This window comes from Meriones unguiculatus, chromosome 10, assembly GCF_030254825.1.
Source record: "Meriones unguiculatus strain TT.TT164.6M chromosome 10, Bangor_MerUng_6.1, whole genome shotgun sequence".
Taxonomy (NCBI): domain Eukaryota; kingdom Metazoa; phylum Chordata; class Mammalia; order Rodentia; family Muridae; genus Meriones; species Meriones unguiculatus.
Window position 1 is genome coordinate 84,203,660 of NC_083358.1, and position 19,383 is coordinate 84,223,042.

General features: G+C 44.4%; 1 long non-coding RNA gene and 1 pseudogene across 1 annotated transcript in view; one reads left to right on the forward strand and one right to left on the reverse strand.

The window, feature by feature from the left end:
• LOC110559855 (uncharacterized) overlaps positions 1-19,383 on the reverse strand; it is a 62,521-nt gene that overhangs the window by 36,979 nt on the left and 6,159 nt on the right. Inside the window, exon 2 of the long non-coding RNA XR_009594713.1 lies at positions 18,756-18,946. This is a non-coding gene — a long non-coding RNA (uncharacterized LOC110559855). The remainder of the gene's footprint in view (positions 1-18,755; positions 18,947-19,383) is intronic.
• LOC132657053 (large ribosomal subunit protein uL15-like) lies at positions 715-1,161 on the forward strand (annotated as a pseudogene).

A 19,383-nucleotide genomic window follows, 5' to 3' on the forward strand; every position in this document is an offset into this window, starting at 1 on the left:
TTTGGAAAAAAAAAAAATCCATACCTACTGAATTCATACACACACACACACACACACACTTAGAAGAATAAATAATTGAGGGAGTGGCAGAAAGCATCCTATCTTCAAGTGGAACAGAAAACAGAAAGGTTAAGAAAAAAAATTTATCTATGGTCATTGAAGAAAATCAGTGCATCAATAAGGTTGCTAGCCAGTGTCTCCAAGCCCTACTGAATGGGGGCTTCCATAAAAGCAGTATAGAGTTTGAAGTAGAGGTAAAGAAGAGGCTCATCTTCTCCGGATGCCGTGAAGGCATCCTTCATACACGTAGAATTTTGTTAGCTCTCACAGAGGACAGTGGGTTTTCTAGGAGGAAGGTGTTCTGTGCAGAATCCTGCTGGTCTCTGTAACAAGCCAAAGTGGCACAGTAGCTTACACCGTCATGACTCAGGTATTCTAGGCAGGACTGTCTGGCCAGACGAACTAACATCAATCCAGGACTGCTTTGAGGCTTGCTGTTTGGTTTATAGAGTTATTTCCCTCATCAAGCTAGTTTCTTCAAAAATGACATGGACAACTTTCACCCATTGAAAAGGTTTACAAGTGTCAGTGAAAGACTGCAAAGTAATTTCAGATCTATTGCTGAACATGTGATTTTTTTCCTCCAAGTATATGTCTCCACAGTGGCCAGCTTACCTCTCAAAGCCCCATTGATGCTCGCTTTCTGTTGCAACCATGCCATCCAGCCTGAGGAAGGCCTGGAAACTCCAGGCCCTGTAAGCCACAGTCACAACCACATCAGTAAGCACCGCAAACACCCAGGAGGTCATGGGAATACTTGAGGCATGCATCACCTCAGAATCAACTTCAACAAACATCATCCAGGTTACTTTGAAAACGTTGGTGTGAGGTGTTACAACTTAAAGAGGATCTGGAGCTTCTGCCCAACTGTCAACCTGGATAAATTTGCTCACCTGGTCAGTGAGCAAACACGAGTTAATGCTGCAGAAAATAGGACTAGGAGCTGCTCCCATCATTCATGTTCTGTGATCAGGCCACTACAAAGTTCTGGGGAAGGGCAAGCTCCCTAAGCAGCCTGTCACTGTGAAGGCCAAATTCTTCAGCAGAAGAGCTGAAGAGAGGAGTAAGGGTGTTGGAGGTGCCTGTGTCCTTGTGGCTTAAAGCCACCCAAAAAGGTTAATTAAATGCTAACATTTTCTAAAACAAACAAACAAACAAATAAATAAATGCTATCCCTGTTGCCATTTGAGATGAAGACCCCATCCTATTGGAGAGGCAGGTCTCTGTAGAAGACTACAAACAAAGCCCAAGAGTATGTGTTCATCAAAACTCCCATGGGCCAGTGCTCTTTGTCACAAAATCCAAAAAGAAATACTAGCAAATCAAGGTTCCCTGTGACCCCTGGATTCGAGGTTCAAGGGACAATTGTAGTTGCTCTTCACCACAAATGCATCATGGGAAGGGAGACATTTCCTTTTGGCTCTCAGAATGGTCAGGGAACATCAGAACCAAGAATGGAAGAGATACCCTAAGATACAAAGATATCAGGTGTAGTGGAGAGATTTCAAGGCCATGAAGAAGAGAGTCCAGAAGTGCTGAGGTAGAACAAAGGTGTCTGAGATTCCCAGAACTCAACCTTGTGCCTTGAGACTCAAAAGTTTTCCTGGAGAGCACGGGCAGTGCCAACCTGACATCCAATGGCCAGCATTAAGATGGCCAATGGGATTCAGATACTAGTGAGTGAAGGGATCAGAAATGGTCAAATTCCACATGCAGTGAAGGAGCTGAATACCGCCGGTGGAGCACAAACTGTCTTTGGCTCAACCTTACATTGCCAGAATTTATAGTTTAGATAAAACCCTGTAGCTCCTGCTGAAGCTTCGAAAGCAGGGCTGTCGCTTCCTACTGCGACATTGATTGAGGTGGATACGGCCTGGGGTCAGTCACAGAAACATGAATTTAGTTATATTCTGCTTTTACCTTCTCTGCTAACTTATTATGCCTTAGCTTCAAAGGGAATTATAACTTTATTCCTTTTCTATAGAAAGCAAATAAAATTACTATTCAACATTAAGTAAACATATCCACAGCCAAGTATTTAGCAAAATACATTCTCACTGTTTTAGTTTCTTTGAACACATTCACTTTTAACAAACAGATCAATTATACATTGAATAGAGGATAATGTCTTGGTATGTTATAACCGAGGATTATTCAATACTTTGTCATAAAAAATAAACAGTATGATATAAAAGGAAAACAACCAAGTTCATGGCGATACCAAGGGAGTTTGTTCTCTTTACATGTTTCAGCCGTCCATACCCACCAAAATCAGGAACGGTAAAGCAAAAAGGACTTTATCTGAGGGCCTCAGATTGCTTGGGAGATGTGGTTTCAATAGGTCTGAACTAGTGTTCTGAAGAGAGGGAAACTGGGAGCACCTTATTATTGGATATTGAGATGGAGTGGCCACCAGACAGAACACAACATAAAGAGAAGACGGTATGAGCAGAATCAAAATGTTCATGAGACAAGAGCCCAAATGACTTCTTGAGACTCAGAGTACAGAGTAATTGTTCTGTTGTTTTGGTCATTCAATATGTCTCTTGCCAAAGGGTGGGGGAGACCAAAGTTCACATTCCAAGCACACAGTTAAGAGTCATGCTAGAGTCCTGCTTCCACAATGGCCCCAGACTATCTTTTGAGAAGCTCTTCAATGGTCCTTTCTTTCACTGTAATTTTCTCATTGTTTTCATACAAATTCGTTACTACTGTGACTAACGGTAGTATTCCTTCTCCATAACTACATGTAAATCCATGTTCTGTGAGTCCCTATAGCACATAAATAGCTTCTCCGTTCAGGGGCAAAGAAAGCAAAACCTGGGCTCGAGAGGTGGCTCAGCTGGTAAAATACCTAGCATTGTAATCATGAGGTTGCAGCCCCAACTTGTACATAAAAGTCATTGTAGAGGTACACACCTGTAATCCCAGGACAGGCAGGACATGAGAAGGTAGACCCCTGGTACTTGCTGGCTAGCCAGCCTAACCAAATTAGTGAGCTGCAGGTTCAGTGAGAGACCTTGTCTCAAAAAAATAAAGAACAATTGGGGAGCCACTCACCCCCAATCTCTGACATCTATATGCTCATGAAGCACACACACATGCACACATACCAATACAACATATACACAGACCACCTCTAGATTCAGGAGCTTCACCAAACCTCAGAGACCATCACCCTACTCTTTCCACAAACCCAGGGGTCAGTTCCTGCTGCCTCAGAAACTCAGACCTTGTGAGAAAGCATTGCTCATCTCTCTAGATAGATCTGAGATGTCACCCCTGAGCCCTGGGTGGTCTTCACCTAAGGGAACACGGAGTACACAGAGTGACCCTTCAGTGACCCTTGCTCATGGAGGAGGTTTGATGAGAAAAGTCCCTGAATTCTTCCTCCTTGGCTTTGGAATGCATCTTATTCTTTCCAGATGTTTTTTTCCTAATAACAGTTGCTAGATCTGTTCTAAGAGTGAGTCTTTTACATTATTTCAGCACACAGTGAACAATGGGGAAATAATCCAGAAACAAGTGAGGAAACAGGGTATTTGGGGATGAAACAACTTTTTGGCCAGATGGGATCAAGGATAGATAACATTATCATGATGACATATAACTGAAATAAAATTGTCTTCACTTTCCAAAGATGTGCTATCTCATTATCTCATACACAATCTCAAACAATCTAAAAGGCAAAAGACAAGCAAACAAATAAACAAATTATCCTTAAATAATAGTTTGAAAAGGTTTCAGCATACAAAGTCAACAGAGACTAGTCCTGTTTCTATATCACAATCAATGGTCATGTGGATACCAAAGCCAAAACATACTACAATTTACAGTGTCCGCCAATAAAATTTGCAGGTACAACTCCAACAAAACATGGACCTTTCTGACAACAGAAATCTAAAAAGTTGTAAATAAATAGAAAATATACCATGTTCATGGATTGGAAATTTAACATAATAGAGACATCAATTCTTCAGAAATTATTTTATCAATTTAAAATAGCTCCTATCAAAATCCCAGCAAGAATTTTTAAAAACTTAGATAACATTATTATTAAATTTCTATGGAAAAGGAGCAGAATTAGAATAGTTGAAAGATTGTTTGGAAAAGAAAACTAAAGTGGGAAAAAAATAATTCTATTTAAGATATACTACTATAGGCTTTGATTTTTTTTAACCTATTTTATTTTGGGGTTCTTAAATGCCTCTACCTCTTTTCAAACTCAATCCTAGGTAGGAGAAAAAGAAGGTTAGTAGGGACAGGGGATGTAGACCTCTTTAGACTTAGTTCCTTGGGCCAAATCTACTCTTCATCTTCAGGATCCCAGCAGTCCAGCCATACAGCAAACAGCAGCAGTGGAATGAATCAGCAGCAGCTGGAATGGATCAGCAGCAGCTGGAATGAATCAGCAGCAGCCTCCTTGAAGTGTTCTCAGCATTTCTCTCTAGGAACATACTGAAGCAATCTCTCTCTTTCTCTTCCACTCCCTCTCCTTCCCCCACTCTCAGATCTTATTTATACCCTCTCAGAGTCTGCACAAGGATGTTTTCCATCTAGTAAAAACTACGACCCCAGCATGAGGCAGTTTCCAGCTGGCAAAGATCACTAACCCTCTCACAATGCTGTTATCAGCTATGGATAAACTAAAAGCATTCCCTCATCTCACATTTGGGATTACAAAAAAATATATATAACATAACTGAATTTTTAAAGAAACCAAAGCTTATATTATACGCTACGTCACTATGATGAGGAGGATAATATACATGGTGAAATGACAGATAGATTGGTGGAACAGAACAGAAAACATGAATAAATCCATCTACACAACTGACTGGTTTTTTTTTATTTTTAAGATTACAATATAATCATAACATTTCTCCCTTTTCTCCCTCTAATCTGGTCCATATTGCCCTGCTTGCTCTCAAATCCATGGCTCTTTTTCACATTGAATTGTTATTATATGCATATATATATTCATATTCCTAACTACAACCTGCTCAGTTCACAAATTGTTAATCATGTATATGTTCTCTAGGCTGACCATTTGGTGTTAGATAACCAACTGATGTGCTCTTTGCTGAAGACTATTTTTCCCACCCTGAGCGTTCCTTAGTTGTCTGTAGTTCTTTGTGTAGATGGAAACTATTACGGAAAATCACAGCCAGAAAAGAAAGGCAGAGTTGTAGAGCCCAGTTCCACTGTATCTAACTGCAAATACTTCCATAACTAAGGTTCAGCGAACATTGTGGAAGAGGGGTAGAAAGACTGTGAGAGTTAGAGAGTTGGGGAGTTACCTTTGAGATTGTGTCTCCTAATGATGTCAGAAGCTACATATGGGAAGTCTCACTAACATGACTGCACCTCCAAAACCTGAGCCGAACAAGGACAACAATAGACATGTCAGAGTGGAGGAGGGGGAGCCCACAGGCCTCCACCCCACACAAAGTGGACTGCCTTTCTGACATAGAGCCAAACAAAGTCGACAGAGGAAGAACATTACAGGATGAGATAAATTTTGATCCATGCCTCAGATCTTACACAAAATTAAACTCAAAATGAATCTGAAATGTAAACATGAAATGTGATTATAAAAGATTTGGAGAAAAAAAATATATGAAGGATACTTAGGATCAGGTATAGTGAAGAGTTTTAAACACCAAAACTATAATTAATGAAAGAAAAAGGTGTTAATTATCCCTTCTCACAATTAAAATGACCGCAAAGGCCCTATTTTAATAAAAAATGAAAAGGCTAAGGCATAACTCTGACCTACAGAGCTGCGGCCTGGAATGATCAAGGCCCTGGATTCAGTCCCAGCTCTGCAATGTCTTGTGGAGATAGGGGAAGGAGAGGGGAGGAGAAGCACAGAGAGAGAGCTACAGACAGAGAACATTGGCTGCACATGTGACAGGACTCACATTTTGAATGCACAAAGATCCCTCAAAGCTCAGCCAAAAGGCTTTATAACTGCAGAAGTATAACACCAGAGATAGCCTTGTTGTGCTGGAGAGTTTTGTCTTCATTTTGGTGGCTGTTATGTGACTTTACACATGTTAAACCTGCTCAGAATCTGTGAAAAACTAGCTGAATCTGAATGGGCCCTAAATTGTACTAATTGTATTAATGTTTCCTGTTGGTGACAGTGTTCGGTGATTATGTGAGTGTTGGTATCTGGAGAAAGATAAAAGCAGGGGCACGGTACACAGGACCTGCCTATGCTAGCCAGTCTTTACAATTTTTGCCTATTAATAATTAAATTCTTAATAAAACTATTTTTAAAAGTTAAGCTGTTGCCTATGTGGCCATCCCAGCTGAGAACCACACATATAACTGAGCTGGAGCTCCGGTTTCCCTCTCTAAGCAGCAGATCTTCAAGGAGGGGGTCTGCCATTTCTTTGGGACTTTCATATTCTGACCACAGACCAGTGTTTAGTGTGTTTATAAATGATGAGTCTCCTTGACTTCCTCCAGCTTCCTCCTCTACCTAACCTGTCTGCTGTTCCCATCAGCCCTGCCAGACTCTTCAGAATCAGAAGGCAACAGAGGCAGGTTTTAGGAAATGGACCATTCTGTGCCTCCTAAGGATGTGAGTTCTAACAGACAAAGTTATCTTCTTCCAGTGTACCACTGCATCACGTAAGTAGTACCATCACATGGTAAAGGCTTAGAAATTAACTATGGATTCACTTACAGGAGGGAAGATGGGAGGAAGGAAGAGAGAGAGAGAGGGAGAGAGAGAGAGAGAGAATCTCTTGAGAAAATTAAACCTAGTTCTCAAGTCTTCCCAGAAAGAAAAATGAGTCAACCTTACTTGTGAACACTTCACTCAAGGCCCTTCTAAAGAGCACTCCTCCAGCACTCACCTTTCTCAGAATCCCTACACACTCAAGCGTGGCCATGATATGATATTCTCAGCTCAGAAGCATTTGCTCTGCACTGGTAACGTGCCAGCAATGGAGATCAGAGGCAGAAACGTCTTCTTCTGGCAACTATGAAGCTTCTAATGCAGTTGGAGGCGGGCACACAGGCAAGTAATCATTCCAGGTAACTCAGGCCAAGGAATGAGGGAGGCCTCTCAAGTCCTTAGAATGGGCAGGGAAGTGGACAGGCAGGCAAACACACAGAAGACCCCTACAGAGCACTAGACACCTTCCTAAACACTGTATACATCATCTCTCTGACCCTCCCCCTAAGGGCAGTTTTATTCTGATCAACTCACCTGGCTATAGGAGGGTGAGAAAGAATAGGTGGGGAAGGGGAAGGGAAAGGTCTCCCAGGCCTTGAGAACCCATGAACATGTTGTCAAGGAGACACAGAAACCTAAGCACTGAAGGGCCCACAAGCAGGAGTCATTTGTATTGCCAGACTGGAAACTTGACCAAGATTCAGTGGGAAGGGAACTAGGAATGAATGACAGAGGTCAGACTCTGCAAGGCTGCTCTTGCAGTCAACAAACGCCAGTGTCCTTCAGATCATCAGCTCCATGGAACTCGGGTATTCACAGGGCCGGGCCAGCATATCTGTGAGCATCAGGTTCAAATTTTGATCAAAATTGAAGAATGATGCCGTAGGCAATGGTGGTGCTCTGCCTGTCCACGTCTGCTCTCTAACCTTGCGATGCATGCTGCTTCACTTCAACATCTGGTCCTGGCACATCTTTGAGCAGCTTTCCCTGCCAGCCAGAGTCCACTGAGCCTGGCCACGTGGCTGGCTGCCCACACTCCCCAGCTCTTAAAACAATAGAGCTGGTTATAAAAACCCAGTTTCATTTCCCGAGGGAGAAATAACTCTGAGTCCTAAGTCCTGGTCTGGCGTGCAGCATCCCTGGCAGGGTTTGCTCTTCTGCCCACGGGGGTGATTTAGTCCATCTTCTTTCCCTCCCCAGCTGTCATCCCTTCCAGTGTTTTGTGCTTAGCCCTTCACAGGTGTTTCCTGGGAGTGCCTATCAGATGATCTGGTGTATAAATCTGTTTCTGGGATAACCCAAATTAAAACAGAGAGAGAGAGAACAAGACAGAGAGAGACAGAGAAACAGAGACACAGACAGAGACAGAGAGAGACAGAGAAACAGAGACACAGAGAGAGACAGAGAAAAAGAGAGACAGAGACAGACAGACAGACAGACAGAGGTATTAAGGATCTTTGGTAAGACTCAGTAAAACTGAAAACAGGGGCTGTCTACAGACAAAAAACAAGCTAGGTACAGAGTGGAGGAAACAGGGCTATTAGTCACCAAATAGTCTTCTGAATTTTTCACCAGATTTATAGATTTTTCTGTTTTAAGCACAAAGAACAGTATGCTAAAACTACTCCAAATCTGAGGTTTGAATCATTAAGAACTGAACTGTAACATTATGGTAACCTGCCCTGACAGGGTTTGTATGAAACTCGAGCATGCTAGTGCGACCAAGGCGTCTATCCATGCTCCCAAGCAAGTGCTCCGTGTGTGGGTGTCGTCAGAAGAACCTCTCTTTTCAACTAAGCTGACTAATTTGGCTCACAACCATTTAGTGGGGGTGTCTGTCACTGCTTAGAAAGATCATTGTCCCAATACCCATCCGCTTTAAAGTCAGCCCCATTGAGTGTCATCCGAATCAATGTGTAAAAATATAATACCCTGAGTCATCGTCAACCAGATTCATGTCAGCAAACCGGGTGATCACCTTCCTCTCCTGACTGTATGGCACCAGGCCATTGTTGCATGAGCACCCGCCCCTATTGTTGGGGCTATATTTAATTTGCTTTTACGTTGAAGGTAAGACAGGGAAACACTTAGATGTTGCTAGTGGATCCATGTCAGAGTCACAAAACTCTCTTCCTCTACAGCTGCAACCTTGATATGTTTCAAAAACACAGTCAAGATGTTTTTTTTTAAAATAAAACAAGCCTCTTCTTATTCATTTTTAATTGACACATAATAATTGTGGAATATAATCTGACATTTCTATTCAATACATCTCTGTACAATGTACACTGGCCACATCAAGACAACTAGAGTGTCCCTAAGCTAAAATGTTTAGTGTGTGTGTTGGAAATATTTGAGCTACTCACTACTAGCTGTTTTGAAGCCCACAATTAATTTAGAGCCATGGTTACTCTGTGAACATTTACTTATTACTTATCTCTATGACCCAAACTCAACATCAAGCAATAGAAACACATTCAGGAATAAATCAGAAATGTTGCTGATACAAAATTGCAAGAGAACCCATGGCTATGAACATCTATGCTCTTCAAAATGTTGGTTTTGTTCCAAGAGGTAAACAGTCACCATACGCTTAAGAACAGCTTTTCACTGGTTTACTTGATAGACACTGACTATATTCTTTATTTGAAAATGCGCTATATTTCCAAATGTTAGAGACCTCTCCCAGTGTGCTTTCTGTTTTGCTATGATAAAAGGCTGACCAGAACCAACCTGGAGGAGGAAGGGGTTTATTTCACAGTACAACTGTCAGGTCACAGTTCATCAGAAAGAAGCCAAGGCTGGAGCCTGGAGGCAGGAACCAAAGCAGAGACCATGGTGGAACATGCCTTACTTTCTCCCTACAGCTTGCTTGCTCCTTTATACAACCCAGGACGACCTGCCCAGCAGTAGCACTGCCCACATCAATCATCAATCAAGAAAATACCCTGCAGGGGTTGGAGAGATAGCTCAGCGGTTGAGAGCACGTGCTGGTCATCTTGAGGACCTGGGTTCGAATCACATATGTACATGCAGGCTAAACACTCATACACAGAAATAAATAAATCTAAAAAGAATTTGTGGTGGTTTGACTAAAAATGGCCCCCATAGGCCCATAGGGAGTGGCACTATCAGGAGGCAGCCTTGTTGGAGGGAGTATGTCAATGAGGTGGGTGGGCTTTGAGGTTTCAGCAGCTGAGGAAAGGTTTAGTGGCTCACTGTCGCTTCCTGCTGCCCACAGATACAGATGCAGAACTCCGTGCTACCTCCTCAGCACCATGTTTGCCTTCGTGCCACCATGCTTTCCACCATGATGATAATGGACCAAACCTCTGAACGGCAAGCCAGCCCCAATTAAATGTTTTCCTTTATAAAGAGTTATTATGGTCATTGGTCATTGTGATCTTCACAGCAATAAAACTCTCAGATAGAATTCTAAAAAAAAAAAAAAAAAAAAAAAAAAAAAAAAAAAAAAAGAGGCATACCCACAAGCCAGTCTCCTCAACTTAGATTCCCTCTTCCCAGGTAACTAATTTGTGTCAAATTGACAAAAACTAACCAATACAGGAGGAACTCACAAGAGAAAGAGTGATAATTTGTAGACTCTTACAAGGGCATGAACCAGTGCCATGCCCAATGAGGCAGGCCACCTTGGGTGAACCAGAGAAGCTGGAAAAGATTGACCTTGCAGACTCAGCAGGAGGCCGTTGAGAGGTGCTGAGGCCAGAGCCAGGGAAGAAGCCATGCAGGTCAAGGTTAGAAGCTGAGGAGCATGGTGTCCACTCTCAGGTCACACTTTGAGAGTGTGTCTCATTTTGAGAGTGAAGTTCTTAAATTCCCTACAGGGCCCCAAGTAAAACTACTCATCATGAGCTGTGAGTGGTTCTGAACTGATTCACTTATCCCAGACAGCAAGAAATTATGCAATGACAAGAGTCCCACTTAATAAATGGATGAATGTCAAATATTATACCCAAAATTGCTCAAATGTCTCTATCTAGACCAAGTTAGTAGCTAGCATCTTTTGTTTTGTTCTAATTATCATATTATTAACTTTTACAGGTGTGCACCTACTCTCATGTGGAATCTTTTCTTGCTGAAAAAAAGAAGGCAGGGGAGAGGCAGGGGCAGAGAACGGATGTAGTTTGTGTTTAACCAGGGCCGACATGTCTGTCACATAGACTGACAGGTAGGTACCTCCCCAAATGTCTCAGTCTCTCTTCCCACTGCTTGTGGCTGACACACTGGCCTCTGAATAATTCCTTACACTCACTCCCTCTATCTGTTCCATCACAAGCTCTATGGGTTTCTAAAGAAGAGTCTCAGACTCCCTGCGTGGAGCTTGTGTGACGAGCTCACCAGAGCCTCGCTGTTGGTTTTCTGGGGTCCAGTTCTTGTTGCTGCTCCCTGAAGGGTCTCAGCGGTAAGACTCGGGGAGGCCCCTGAGCCTCCTGTCACGGTAGTTGCACACCTTGCTCTCCTCACTTCTTTTCCTAGATGGGACCAGAACAGAACTGCCAAGGTCAGACCAATGTCCCCTGTGAAGTGGCTCCACCCCTTCTAGAAGGAGCCACACCCATAGCACTGCTGTCCCTGCCGGATGGGTGCTGACCAGCTCTGAGCTCAACTGAGTGGGGGCTGGCTGTGGTCCCTTCCTGGCTCTTCTTTGTGTCTCTATTTCCATGTGCTGTTTTCCTTCCTGATGAATGACACAGAAGTATAGAGTCACAGAAGTATGTGGGAGGGAGGCAGTGCTCTTAGAGGAGCGGGCCATGTTGGGCCATCTCTAGCACGCCTCTCAGAGCCTCCACTCACAAGAGAGAAGCTGAGGCTCCGGAGTCTCATAGACGTGTTTTCATCGCTGAAGTCCTGTGCCTCGCTTTACATCATTTTCCTAAAGGAGGCATCCTGCCTGCTGTGGGCTTCCAGGATGCCCTGGCTACAAGCTCACTCTGAGCCACTTCCCTCTCCCATTGTCACCTCCTCTATACACCTGGCCTGACCTGCTCGTTTTTCCAAAGTCCTCCCTGGTTCAATGGGCTCCAGTTACACACAGAGCGATGGCTAGGAGCAGCTAGGTTAGTTCTTCCATCTAGAAGGTTCTTTCCAGATATAGATATGTTGGGTCTTTATCAAAATGCTGCTTCCTTAACAAGCCCTGTGCGCCTGGACCCACTACTCTCTCAGGCAGGCCATTACTCTCCCCACCCCCAACCCCCGTCTTCCTGTGTTCCCGTCATCATTTGCTAACACTGCATAGTTCATTAATTCCACAAAGGAAGGGAAACTCAAAACCTGTTTCATGCATTTATACATTCCCGCAACTGACTTCATAAAACCACTCTGTTTTGCTGAATGCATGCGTGAACCTGCAGGGTCTGATGGTGACTCTCACCAATACATACCCAAAGAAGAGAAGGATGCTTCTCAGACTTCTCAGGCTGGACCTTGGAGCTCAGGTCAATGCCATGGGCTCTGGTACATTCCGTCCCTGCTGGGCTGCCTCTGCCTACATCATCATGCTCCACCTAAGAACTGGCCAGACATTGTGGCTGGGTCAGGGGATGGCTGGAGCCTACCCAGGCCATGTCTGTCTCGTTGGTGCTGGGACTGTGGGACTTTCATGTGTGACGTCCATTTCAAGAAAAGCACAACCCATTACTCATACAGTAAAGTGCTGTGTTGCTGACGCTTAGAGCAGCTGTTTACACAGAGCCACCACTAATTTCCTGCCTCTGCAGTGGCTATACGCTGGGAAGCACACCCCTCGCTGGCAAGGATGTGCTGGGGAAGCCCTGGGGTATGAGCTTGTGTCATTTTAACCCCAGAGGGATGTATCACTAATCCCATTTGACCCTGGCGCCAGGGAAAAGGGTGTGTGTCAATGAGGTGCTGGGTGTGGGTGACACTCAGATAGCCATGGAACTGGACATCACCAGCCAAGTATCCAAGCCCCCCATCCTGCAGACAATGATGATGACATCACCATGATCCAAGGCTTTATAGAGTCATTTCCAATTGTAAAGCCCCTTCAGCTCATGGCCATCCAAACCCGTAAGAGACAGCAGAAAACGTCCTAGCTTTTCTCACTAGAGGGCTGGGAGGTTCAGAGGTCGAGTGACACACAGCGCCACAGAGACTGCCCACATCAAAGCCTCACTGACTTCTGCACTGACTCTAGCTAGCATCTCATCCTGTGTGCTCCATGGCTTGGGCCCTCCACACCTCCAGGCTTAACACTTGCAGCTTCATTTATTTCCTCGAAATCTCAAAGCCTTGGTGCTTGCTGTGGCTGAGTCTGGATCCTCTCAGAGCAAGGCTGACTTGCAGGAGTGAGTCACTCAGCTGGCAGGAGAGGCCTCCTGGCATCCGTATACATACATAGCAACTCTGCCTGCCAATCTTTAATCCCTATCGTGTGCCCCCACAACCCTCCTACAGTGATTCAGAAGCAAAAAAAAAAAAAAAAAAAAAAAAGGAAGAAAGAAAAGGTGCTTCTTTTTGAAAGGTGGCCATTAATAGAAGAATTGATGGATCAGTGGAAATTGCAGGGTCAGGAGTGCAGCTGCCCTGGACACAGTATTTACACCCACGGAACATGATGTGATTGGCAGTACATCTGAGATCCTGTGTCGGATACCTTGTGAATATTACGTCTGCCCCTTGAACAGTTAAAGAAACTGGGGACTAGAGAGGCTATGGATCACCTGTGGGCTGACTATATGTGAGTAGAGGAGTTCACACAACCGGGAGCTGTGTCCTGCAAGCCTGTGCTCTGAAACTATGTAACATGCTCTGCTTAGCAGCCACCTCCTACCCCGTTTATAGACTCCCTGTGACATTTCTGAACTCACAGACCTCAGGACAGATCTGCCTTTTCTCACGATCTGTTCTGTCTCTGTTTCTGTCGCCCTCTTCTCTCTGATCATCTTAGTCTTTCCTCACAATGATCTCAGAGTCTTCTTTTCCTATATGTCTTTGTTAAGCTTCACAGAAACTCCAAGATCTCTTTCGATCATGCAGAACAAGCCATGTATTCAAGGACTAGTTTCTGGCCAGGTGTGGTAGAACTTAAAAAACCTGTCATCCCAGCACTTGGCAGGGGATGAAGCAGGTGGGCACAAGTTCAAAACCAGCCTGGCCTTCATAGTGATGCACTGAGAAGAGAAATAAGTGAAAGAAAATAGGGAAAGAAGAAGAGAGGGAGGAAGGGAGGAGGGAGGAGGGAGGGAGGGAGGGAGGGAGGGAGAGAAGAAGGGAGGGAATTATTTTACTTTAGGCCAGGCTGCATGGGGGAAATGGCTATCAACAAGACTTGAGTCCCTGAGTTTCTGAGGAGTGCATGCTAGCAAGGAGACAGACAGGCAGTTAATACACAAGGTAAGGTCAGGCCATGAGGAAATAAAGCAAGCGGGAAGCTGGGCTTGAGAAGTGGGCTCAGGGAAGGCCTTCCTTGAAGACATGTGTGTAAAGAACAGGGCCCAGTGGGGACGGAATCCTGCCTCTCTAGAAGAACAACACATCACAGTGATGGACATGGGTGTGGCCCAGAGTTGCCAAATTTAGAAAGAAAAAAAAAAAAGAAAGAAAGAAAGGGAGGATAAGAAGAAGGTGGGAGGGGGTCTGGATAGCCAGTTAAACTTGGTTCTCTGGGGAATAGTGAATAATAGTATCCGCCCCATGCAAAACTGAGGAGTACTTGTCTTGGTCTGCTGTTCTGTTACAACAACAGCCAGTGTGGCTTGCAAACAGCAGAACTGTTCTGGAAGTTGGAAAGTCTGAGAGTGAAGCTCTGGCAGGTTCAGATGTACTAAAAAGTCAGGTGCAAGCTTCCAGATAGCACCTTGTTCCAGAGAAGACTTCACAGGGAGACAGGGAAGGTAAACCCATACCCTCAGGCCCTTTACAATAGCCCAAATCCCATCCAAGGGAACTCTGATTCTGCTTCCTCTAGACTCCATTCTTAACACTGTTGCATTGGAGTTTCAGCAGGAATTTTGAAGGCTGGCCCATATTTAAACCACAACACTTATGCTAAAATCAATTATCTACTGTTCCTCTGAAATTCTAATTTGACTTGAATCAACCATTTGAGTTGACAGACATCCAGGCGCACTACAACTGGTCTTCTCCTTTCCTTGTAAACAGTGACAGGTGAGATTAAACTGTCAGCACAGGGCAGCGATGCAGCTCACTGGTGGAGCACTTGCCTAGGTCCAATGCCTGGGTAGGGTGTGGAACCATCATGGCTGCTCAGTGAAGCTTAATTTGCAATGGAGAAATGGAATCAAGTGGCCTCCTTCTGAAGGTTCTTCCAGAATGAGATTTTCTCACTGCAAATCCAACAGGAAAGGAAGCAGAGCTGTTTGAGCCAGACTACAGAAAGTCAGCAGCATGCTGTTCCCCGCCCTTCCCAGGCCAGGGACATTGCTTCATCGTGTATTGAAAGAATGAGCCAGGGAAGCAGCCAGCGCCAGGCATGGCAGTTGCCTTATAAGGACATTAGCGAAGCCTGCCAGGTGTGTCATCCCAGAACTGAGAGGCCTCCTAGCGCTGTCCTCAGTGAGTCAAGACCTTAGAGGCGTCAGAGGTGAAGCGGCCTCACAAACCCCATAGGAGCAAGTGAGTTTTGTCACTTTCCTCCCTGCTGCTTTGATCCCTTGAATTCATCTTCTCATTTAGAAAAGTGGAAAAGGATATTCTAGTTGGGAAAAAATAGGTACTTGTAAGATGTTACTTTGGTAGTCAAGAGTGTCTGCTGAAAGAAAGAAAATGTAGATTTTGAAGAACACCCTCTTGAAAATGGGTACAGAATGACCCTTTAAGCAAGGAGACACGTCAGGCTCTGGACTGGGAGGGGAGCCGTCTGCTAATCAGAAGGCTGTCTTCCCAAGAGAGGTGTGAGTAAGAGGCTATTAGAAAGATTAAATAAATAAATAAATAAATAAATAGAGCAAGCACAGAAGGTGCAGTGAAAGTCACAGAGTAGCAACACACACCCTAGGGACACTGCCCAGGTTGGACCACCCCTCACCCCATCTAGACTCATCCACATCTTCCAAGATGGCAGATACAGTTTGTGAGTTAAGGTAGATGGGGAGATATACGAAAGGAGAAAATACATAAAATATTTATCCTTGGTAGTGGAAACAGAGTGTAATTTTTCTCTACGCTAGAGTAGGAAGACATAAAATTCTTTATGTTGTAGTTTCTTAGAATTAGTTAAGGATGAAGTTTAAAAGAAAAAAAAAAGCGATAAATCCCATGTTATATGAGACCTCAGGCAAGAACTAATCCACCAACCTGATGTCCCTCACAATAACAACAACATGAAAAATTGTTTGTGACAATTGTTCCCCATATGCTACTAGAGAGAAGCTTCTAAAATTGCCCCTTTAAGGAGAAAGGAGCTTTCCACCAAAAGGCTATATTTGTTGTTTTGGCTGTTGTTATAAGTGTAATACTTGTTTGTTGGAAAATCTTCAAGATCTGATATAAAATTAAAATTTGGAATCAGTAATCTTAACTTTATTCTATGATAATTGACATTTGTAGTTTGATACATATTCGTTTGCTTTTTTAAGTGAAGATTAAAAGGAAAAAAAAGAGTAGTTAGGTAAACAGGTAACAATTTTTATAACATGCATGAGCCACTTAATATATAACAGATGTCTCTCCTTGTGGAAATGCAGAACTCTGCGGATATGCTGCTCTGCTTCCCTGCCACATAATATTCCATTCTGAGTTGCTCAGCCAAACCGCTACTGAGGAGAGTTTGACTTATTTGCATTTGAACTCTTGTTAACAGTGTTATACTTACTATCCTCTACTATAAATGTAGTGTCCTTACCTGATTATTCCTGAAACAGGGTCCTGGAAAGGCTGATTTCCTCCTAGAAAGGTTTAGTAGGTTGACATCCCCGCAGGAGTCTATTTGAGTACCATTCCTCACATCTTGCAAGAAACCATCTTTGTGCTGGACACAGGAAATGGGACTCTACCACACACCTAACAGACATTTGTACTATTTCTTTGTGAGGTTGGATGGCATTGCCTCTGCTCAAATTTTCTCTCGGGAATTGATTGCATAGTGGTTTCTATGAGCAAATCATTGAGTAAGGGCATTAATCCTGTGTAACATGGGGGAATACTTTCAGAACAAGCCATCTTAATAAAACAGATGCCTCTGATGAAAAGCAGAGAGGCAGAATATTGTGATTTAAGCAGTACATTCTCATAATGCAAACCTTCTCATCTGTATGCATTGCATAGAATCCATGTACTGCATGGAAGATACAGGCGAAAGCATCCTCCAGAAACTCCACATGCTGATGTGTAAAGGAAAAGATACACCAAATAAATAAACAGATAAGCACCACAGACTGCAAAAACACCACAAGAGTTTCAAGCAAGGTCCAGTAAGAGAATAACAAAGGAGAGGTTGGCCTTAACCAGAGAAAACAGAAAAGCCTCCATCTGTCTTTCCTTGGTTATCTTCTTGGTTTATTTTGGGTCATTTGGTTTTGTTTGTTTGTTTGTCGTCACTGATTTTGAGCAGATTGCTCAGATTGATTGGTATTAGCATCATTAGTATCAGGATTCTTTTGGAGTGTTCTGAATTCATGACGGGACAGTGGAAGAGTGAAAGTGCTGGTGATTTTCATTTTAATAATTTCAGTTCTTCTTTTTCTGCTCTTTCTAACGTCAGAGTCTTTCAATAGCAGAGAGCAGTGAAGTGATAAGCAGAGCCCAAGCTGGCAACTGGGCTATTAGGCCAAACCTCTGAAGCAACGGACAGCCTACAGGAGAGTAAGGAAGTCACACTTCATGTGTGCCTCTTGGTTACTGTACTGAGAGTGGATTCAAAGACAGAAAGAAGGCAAGGAGCCCATGTAAGTGTTGTCATGGGCAGATGGTGCCAAGTTCCGAGGTCCCAAGGTGACCCAATACACTGGAAAGAGATTAGGAGACAGCAAGTATTAGTGACAACCACCCACTTGTAGGAGGCAAGTTTGGGGGAGTTTATATGAGAAGTGGGCACTGGAGAAAATGTGAACAAAATGCCCAGAGTGTAGCCACACACAAGGCCCCAAAGCTTATGAGGCAGCTCCTAGCTGGGCCTCAGGAGCTGAGAATCCCATTGCCAGCTATGGAACACTGAAATCTTGAAAATGGGTATCATTGCCCTTGCAATGTTAGAATGGACTATGGGTCAAGTGCAAAGCCTGAGGGGAGTTTTCCCAGCAGAGGATAAGACGGAATGGAAGGCCAGACATCCTGGGACAGATGCCACCTTGCCACAGGCTCTGAGATGCCACACTTGTGAGTCAAAACCAAGCAAAAAATACTTAACTCTGCTGCTCAACACTTAAAAGAGCTCGCTGCTGTGCAGTGCTTGTTCAGGGTGGCTGGTGGGAGCTCAGTTCTCTACTGTCAGCTTCCAGATCACACTGCCTCTGCTCCCAGCCAGTCTCTTGCCATTGGAAACCTCAGCTTCAGCTCGGACAGCCGCTCCAGGCCCGGATTCTCTCAGTGACTACACAATCCAACTCGCCATTGCCTCCCTAAGTGCTGCTTCCTCAACACTCACTTTCTCATGCACATCCGTGTGGGACAAATGTTGCAACTGTGTGGAGGAAAAGCTAACACACCCTCCAAGTGTTCATGCTCTGGTTGAGCTGTGGCATATCTGCCAGCTGCCCACAGCTTCCTGGATCAGTGTTGGGGCAAATTGGGACTGGACTGGCAGTCATATGGTGATGACTGGTCCACTGACCATCACGTCTAGCCCTTGCCTAAGAGAGAAGTGGTTTTTCAGCACACACTAAGGAAGGTTGGCTGTCCCTTTAAGATGATCTATTTTCCACTAAGCAGAACTGGTGCAGCTGCTTTATCAGTCTGGCTTGAATCACACTTGGGGAATTACTTATTCACTTTCTTGTGCCACCAGCCATGTCCCCAGCTAGGGTAGACTCCCTGCCGAATCAGAAACCGTAGTACTTACAGATCCCTGGAGCCGTCGGGAATGGGCTGCATCTCAGCCTCCTGAGGAGATAAAGTGGATCAGGGAGTGCAGAGGGCCTCTGCTTTGGAGGAGCAGGACATCACATCCAACCCTTCAAGAACAGGGAAACGGAAACCCACAGAGGCTCAGCGGTGTGCGTGGCCACGCCACCCGCTGGTGACAGGCAGGCTCTGTTGCATAAGAAGCGAGAGAAACGGAAAAGAGCATCAGCCTCCACTCACCTTCACTTACCAGCCCCGTGCCCTTGAGCACATCTTCACAGGGGATGCCCAGGGAGCTGTCCATGGAATAGTCACAGCACAAGGCCGGGAGCAGAATAAGTGCTCGCGAATATCAGAGAAATAGAAAGCGTTGTACCACTTCATGGGTGAATTTGGCACCTTCAACAATTTAATGCAAACTCACTAGATAATCTGAACTCCGTCCTGGATGCAGTCAGGAGTTGGGGCTTTGGTTCCCTAAACACAGAATACCCTTTCCAAGTGAGACAGACGCCTGTGGCTTTGAGCACCACGTGGGCAACACTAAACCAGCAGCCACAGCACCCTTGGACTGAACCGCTCTGCTTATGTGACACCACGATACCAGAGGCTGAATGAAGTGGGCC